This window comes from Mauremys mutica, chromosome 3, assembly GCF_020497125.1.
Source record: "Mauremys mutica isolate MM-2020 ecotype Southern chromosome 3, ASM2049712v1, whole genome shotgun sequence".
NCBI classification, from domain to species: Eukaryota; Metazoa; Chordata; order Testudines; family Geoemydidae; genus Mauremys; species Mauremys mutica.
The window spans coordinates 133,587,199-133,594,416 of NC_059074.1; the positions used below are offsets into that span (position 1 = coordinate 133,587,199).

At 47.1% G+C, this 7,218-nt stretch overlaps 1 pseudogene; it reads right to left on the reverse strand.

Moving 5' to 3' along the window:
- Positions 1-4,235: 4,235 nt before the first annotated feature.
- On the reverse strand, positions 4,236-4,315 carry LOC123367712 (annotated as a pseudogene).
- Between the last annotated feature and the right edge of the window lie 2,903 nt (positions 4,316-7,218).

Genomic DNA, 7,218 nt, shown 5'->3' on the forward strand with positions numbered 1-7,218 from the left:
CCGACTTGAAATGGTTTCTAGCATATCCAGGGTTTACAGTGTGGTTCAACGGCTCTCAGCACCTGCCCTACACAAATTGTTCCAATGCCTCTGATTAGAGGTGGACTGATCTGAGTCTGAACTTTCCCAAAGATCAGGGATGTTCAGAGGCAGGGGCTAGAGACCACAGGGTTTTAGCCACCAAGGTGGCAGGTACATTATAAATACCCTAGATGAGATCTGATAAAGATGAGATCTGAACTCAGATCTCAACTTTCCCAATTTCTAGGACAGTTTGGACCCAACCTCTTGGATCTGGCTCATCTCCCCTACACAGCCCTCGGGGTTGACCACTGACCAAGGGCTAGTCCAGCTCACTCACCTTTTCATGACACCTATCAGACTTTTTAAGCCTTATCTTTTAGGGTGTCTTGGGAATTGCTATTCAGTTGCTAACCGTATTGTTCCTGAGCTCTGCACTATAGTACATCAGTACGAGGACCCCCTGAGCAACGCACGTTATGGGTACTGAGCCATCACCACACCCACTTCATCCCATTTTCCTTGGTGTAACATCTGGGTGAGCCCCATGGCTGGTTGGCAAAGCCTTAATACTTCCCTCCCACTGCCGCACACCTAACCCCAATTCAATGAGACAAGGTGTTTTGTGGTACTGAAGATCCAGCCCTTTGCCCTGCAGTACGAATGCCAGGTTACTTGTGGATATTCTGCACAGCCCATACAGTGGTGGGGTGGATCCAGTGTTTCACAGCCAACTGACTACTAAGGAGTCAGATACATAAAGCGGCAGCACTTCTGTTTCCCGGCTGGGAGGAACAGATTAATTGCAAAGATACAAATACACCGTTCCTAGTCGCAGGTTAAAATTAAATAAAACAGTCAACAGAGCAATGCAGTTGTTCTGCTTCTAAAGCTGCAACTGACTTCCATTTCCTCCCCTGAAGGAAACAACATGGACCCAAAGGGCCGAATCGTGGCCCATGCAATAGCCCGGTTGCATTGTTGCATGAAGCAGCCCTAACACAGGAGCTGAGGACCACAATGTGGTGGAATCTCTGGCTGGCAAAGAACATAGCCATGTCTACACCATAGGGTTGCCAGACGTCTGGTTTTTTACCAGAACACCCAATTGAAAAGGGAACTTGCCAGCCAAGTGGAGCAGGCAGGCTCTGTGCCCCGCAGCAGCATGTCTCTCCATCTCCTAGGCAGAGGGGCAGCCAGAGGGGCTCCGCATGCAGCTCCTGCCCGCAGATGCTGCCCTGCCTCCAGCTCCACACCTCCCATTGGCTGGGAGCGCCTCAGGCTGCGGAAGAGGGGATCAGAGCTGAGTGTTCTTCCTCATCCATCCTATTGCCAGAGGGGAAGATTGGGCTGGCTTGTGAGTGGTGAGTCTGCTCAGGGCTTCACTGCTTGTCCTGAAGGCAATCCTGACTCAAGCCATTCCTGATCTCCATTCCAAATGAAAATGGCTCCTCTGACAACACTGTCAACCTCACACACAGGGCTGCATTCAAACATTTCTGAAAACTCCAGGAGTGTAACATGAGGGCAGCTTTAGCACAGTAGACACTGAGTGACTGAGCAACAACCAGCATGTATCTGAATGAGATCTACCCCACCAGCCTGAGAAGGCTACGTACAGTGTGTCTGCCTGTTACTAATTATATTTACTGGGGGTTTTTTAAACTTAAGATGAGTCAGAAAAAGAGAGAGAGAAAAGTCCTTTGTTGTTATGGAAGCAGAAGGCTGTCTCCTGAGGGTGCGTGTGATGCACTACTGTCACGGCATGACAGTGGAAAAACTGACTGCTGAGCCAAGCCAAACCCCCATAAATCCCTAACGATATCTCTTCTGGCCCAGATTTGCTACAAGTTAGTGCCTGTACTGCATACAAAACAGCAATCAATATGAAAGAATCTCTCTCCTCAATGAAGCCAGAGTTTCAGAGTCCAGCTGAGCCTAATATTCCAGTTCATATGAAGAGATCCTTTTAAAAGTCTGGCACATTAACTTAAAGGCGACAATCTGGCAGAAATGCAACAAGATCCCATCCCCCTCCCTTTCCCCCTCCATTAATATGAAGAGCAGATGGCTTAAATGAACAGACATCATTATTAATTACAATATTGTTACACAAACAAAGCACGCCTAGCGATGTGTCAGATCCGCATTCATGTGGGACAAGAACAAAGTCTTTTTCTTTGCCAGGTAATTCTGCCACCTCATTTAATCTGATTGGAATGTATGGGTGCTAGATGACTGACCTATATGTACGTATGTTTACACAGGGATAGTGAACTTACTGTGAGAAAACCCTGTCTTAGCAAGTTTCCTTGGCTGCCTGCCAGCCTCTACATGTTGGGCAAGTGACCCTACCCAGTCAAGAGTTGCATCAGCCACCCCCACTCCCAGGATGTCTGGGCACAGGAGCTGGCAGCCAGGTGAGATGCAGTAAACTGGGTTTTGAAACTGATGTTCCAAAGAACATTGCAACACCCTAGATGATTTTCACAGGGTTTGTTTATTTCCTTCTCCATCCAGGAAGACCATACAGAGTTTGAAAAGATGTTTCGTTGTGGCAGAACAAAGGGGCTCTTCTCTGGGGCCTGATTCTCCTTCTCTCCCTCAAATCAGTTTCATGCTAGAGTAACTCTGCTGAGGTCCCTGGTGTTACTCCTGACTTGCACCAGGGTAAGTGGCAGTCGCATCAAGTCTGCAGCTGCCAATATTTAGCAGAAATATTTCTAGGGGCAGTTCTCCAAATAAGCTTCCTCCAATGTAGTGGGGAAAGGAGCGGGGGTGGGTTCAGCTACTGTGCTAGGCAGGAGGCAACTGGTGACTCATTGCTGCTCTCTCTGTCTCTGCTCTGCACCCAGCAGAGGGATCAGCTGAAGCAGAGAGAATGGAGAGCCAGCCAGTTGCCAGCCTTCTGCCCTCTCAGCACAGGGACCCTAGTGCTGCTACAGTTCGGGATACTGGCTTGGGCAGTCAGCACCAGGAATGCCTATGTCAAGACCAGGACAGAACTGTCTAGAACAGGGCCATTGGCAGTTATGACAGACAGAGCCAAATTCTGATCTCGGTTACTGAGGTGTAAATTTAGAGCAACTCCATCAGCTTCCACGGCCACTCAGGAGTCCCTCGGGGGTTACAGAACGGAAGCAGGACAAGGAGGTGGTGCCTCAAGACAAACCCATTTGGGCACTGGGGTAGGTGGCATCAGCCTATAACAGGTAGGGAAACCTGACAAAAACATTGCTTCTGGCATTGCACACTGAGTCACTGTTTAAAATGTGCTTAGGGAGGATGCCCATTACTCAAAACTTCCAGCAAATTCACTTCCCCTCTTGGCAACTCATTTTCCTCTTGCTCCTCCACTGTTTCACGCTGCTGTCTAATTAGAGCTGCTTCCGGACCTCGCTGGGCTCCGAGCAGCTGTCACACCCTCTCCAGCTCCACCTCTTGTGTAAAATATTTCAAGAGGTGAGGCTAGAACTCTTGCACTTCTAATATTACTGCATCCAGCACGGCACAGCAAGGCCCTGATTATGCTGGCAAAGCGGGGGAGGAATGGCCACCAAAGTCAATGGGAACTGTTCAGCTGCAAGGGCCCCATATTTCTAATGTACCATCCGGGTCTGTCTGTCCTAGGACGAGCGCACACAGGTTTGCAAGCTGGCCAAACCAGTGTAGTTTTCTCAGGCCAGAGAGCGATTATTTGGCTGCAACGTATCGTATGACTTTGTTCTTAGAGTTACATTTTAACTGAGAAGGTTTAACAAGTATGACTTATGGGCTTCTAAAATTGGCAGCAGAAAAATGAGCTGAGGAAGTCATGGAAAAAACCCACAAGCGAGGCCATTCCATGTTATGCACAATTTCTGGGCTCTTTTTCCAATCTTCTGTTTTTTTCGGATTGTGGAAAATATTTTCCAGATACACAGGCCTGGCCTCACTGAGTACATATTTATGCCAAGTTTATAAAAAGCAGCTGCAGACAGGGTTGAATGAAGGGATTACATTGCTGTCTTCCAGAAGGTGCTTCAGTTCACACCCTGTCCCAGAGAGCGAGGCTGATTTCTTAAACCTCCATGAATTTCTCACCCCGCCACACAATCTCACAATGAAAACAAATATTGTTTTGTGTGTGTACGTAGCAGTGGTGCCCAGCCGCAGCTTATTCTGGCTTCTAGCACCAATATTAGGCTAGCTTGGCCTCCCCACCTCACGGCCCAGTCCATAAATAAAGAACTTATCAGTTATTAAACTGATAAGAACAGACACTACGCTTGATCTGAGCTCCATTAAGCCAATACACTGGTAGTTCTTCACGTGGAGCAGGCTTGCAGGGTCAGACCCTTATACTGAACTTGGGCAATGGCAGTGGGGCTCAGTACAGAGCTTAAGCCCCACCTCCCATTAGCTGTGCACACTCTGTCCTCAGTGGAGTTCAGGCTGCCCCAAACCCCAGGCTCAGGCGCTCTGGGATTGCTAGATGTTAACAGCGGAGGGGGCCATTATGATCATCTAGTCTGACTTCCTGCATAATGAAGCCCCTCCAATTTCAACCAGAGATCTGGACGGTGGGCATAACCTTACATTCATGCACTGGCTTGCCACCACCATAGCCTGCCTGATTCACTCGCACAGTCGCCTGAAATTTCTGACAGACATCGAGCTATTTGGGGGGGAAAGAACAAAGTAAATGGAGATAAAAGGGTAAGGGAGGTGGTGAACTGCAGACTGCACATTAGATTGCTGTACCCTGCTGCTTTTTGCAGTCAAATGTCTCAGAGCTGAGAATGACGGTGTTACATCAGGAATATCGGTCAAGACAATATTTCCTGGCAATTGTTTGAGAAAAGCTTTTCTCACAGCTAATTGCTCCCAGGAGGCTGCATTTTCTCTGTTTTTAGAAGGAGAGTGATTAAGAAAAGGTTTTTAAACCTCTGCACCCTGCCGTGGGACAGAGAACTGGGGGGAAGCGGGGGGGGAGAAGCACAACAGCTGTAATGTTCTATTAAATGATTTTGTTCTGTTCTCTTGATGGGGTGGTGGGTGGAATCATCAGTTTGGGTGAGATAAATACAGAAAAAGCAAGAATTTTACAGGAAAAAGAGACTCCCAACTAGCAGAGTGTCATATTGCCACCTAGTGGCAGTGGGGCCAGGAGAGCCGCCGAAACCTGCCTCTGCAAGCTCACTCTGCACTGGGAGTGAGGGTGGCTGGGCCAAATCTGAGTGGCACCGTGACCCTGGGCACCAGGTCACAGCATCCAGAGTGGGGAGCCAGGCCCAGCCAAGCTGCTGCTGCAGGGCAAGTACAGGGTGGGCTCGCTCTCCAACAACCCCTCCCCAATTGTATGTTTGCCTAGGGCCCTGCGACCCGGGTCAGGACCCACCGTTTGGGAAACACTGCTTTAACCCATACGCCTCTGGTGCATGGGCCGTGCTGACCCTGGGTGAGCATTGCCAGCTTCCCTGGCTGCCAAAAGACAAGCAAATAACAAGGTGCATGTTTTCAGTTTGGCCACATTCCATGTCAGCAGGTCTGGGCGGAGAGAATTTGAAAAGAATGGTGAAAAAAAGGGAATGGGGGGGGTGTGTGACAGCAGAGGCCTAAGGCACCAACACTTTTTTAATAAAGGTTTAGTGGGAAACCCAAAAGACACCTTCAGCTATTAGAGACCCATGGACATAACAAACACAGATTAATAAGGTCCAAGCAGGAGTCGCTGTCACCAATTTTATTGAAAATCTGCTGCCCACGGTGATAAATATTGATCTGCAAAAGGATTATCACCATGCAGCGTAATGAAAGATGTTATCAGTCCTGCTGAAAAAATTCTGGGGGCAATGCAGCAGAGGGGACACTTCTGCAGAGTCTCGTAACCAATAAGATCTTGGAAGCAACCAAAACGAAGAGAGAAATTAACTATAAAGAAGCCAGTTGTTTTTCCTGCACACCATTTTATGACCCAGAGCAAGGGGAAGGAAATAAGATGATAATAAATTCCACTTCCAGAGCCCCTTGCCTCCAAGGATCTTAATGTATTTTAGTCTGTGTGGTGAATTATTACACTCATTTATAGATGGAGAAACTGAGCCACACAGTGGTTTATCCAGGCTCATGCAGTGAGTCAATTCACAGAGTTGAAGGCCAGAAGGGACCATTAGATCATCTAGTCTGACCTCCTGTGTATCACAGACAATTAACTTTCACTCAGTTACACCTGTGCTGTCTAAGCCACTGGTTCTCAACCAGGGGTACAGCAACTCATCTGGATATTTGCCAGGCTACATAAAAAGCACAAGCAAAGTCAGTACAAACTAAAATTTCATACAGACAATGACTTGTTTACACTGCTCTTTATACTATACCCTGACATGTAAGTACAATATTTATATTCCAATTGACTTTTTTTTTTTTTACAATTATACGGTAAAAATGAGAAAGGGAGTGTTTGTTCAGTAACACGGTGCTGTGACACTTTTGTATTTTTATATCTGATTGTGTAAGCAAACAGTTTTAAAGTGAGGTGAAACCTGGGAGATACGTAAGACAAATCAGTCTCCTGAAAGAGGTACAGTACTCTGGAAAGGTTGAGCACCACTGGTTTCAGCCCAGAAACTTGTCCTTGACACAAGCATATTGTCTTTCAATCTTAATTCAAAGGCATCAAGAGAATCCACCACTTCCAGTGGTTAGTCACCTGTGAAGGTACTTACATGCTGTAATCAAGTCACCTTGATCTTTTTCTTTGGATAAACTAAACAGCTTGAGCTCATTAAGTGTCTCACCATGAGACATTTACTCCAGTCTTCAAATCATTTTTGTGGCTCTTCTCTGCATCCTCTCCAATTTCAAGATCCTTTTCAAAATGTAGACAGAAGAACTGTACTCAGTATTCTATTATCGGTCTCACTGGTGCCATATATAGAGGTAAAATCACCTCACTCCTCCTCCTCACTACTTCCCTGTTTATACAGCCAAGGATCACATTAGCCCTCCTTGTCACAGCAGGAGCTCATGCGGAGTTGTTTGTCCTTTATGACCCCTAACTCCCTTTCAGAGTCACTTCTTTCCAGGATACAGTCCCCCATTACGTAGGTCTGGCTTGCATTCTTTGTTCCCAGGTGTGTAACACTGCATTTGGCTATATTAAAGTGCATGTTGTTTGAATAGGCCCAGCTGACTAAGTGGTCCAGATCACTCTGT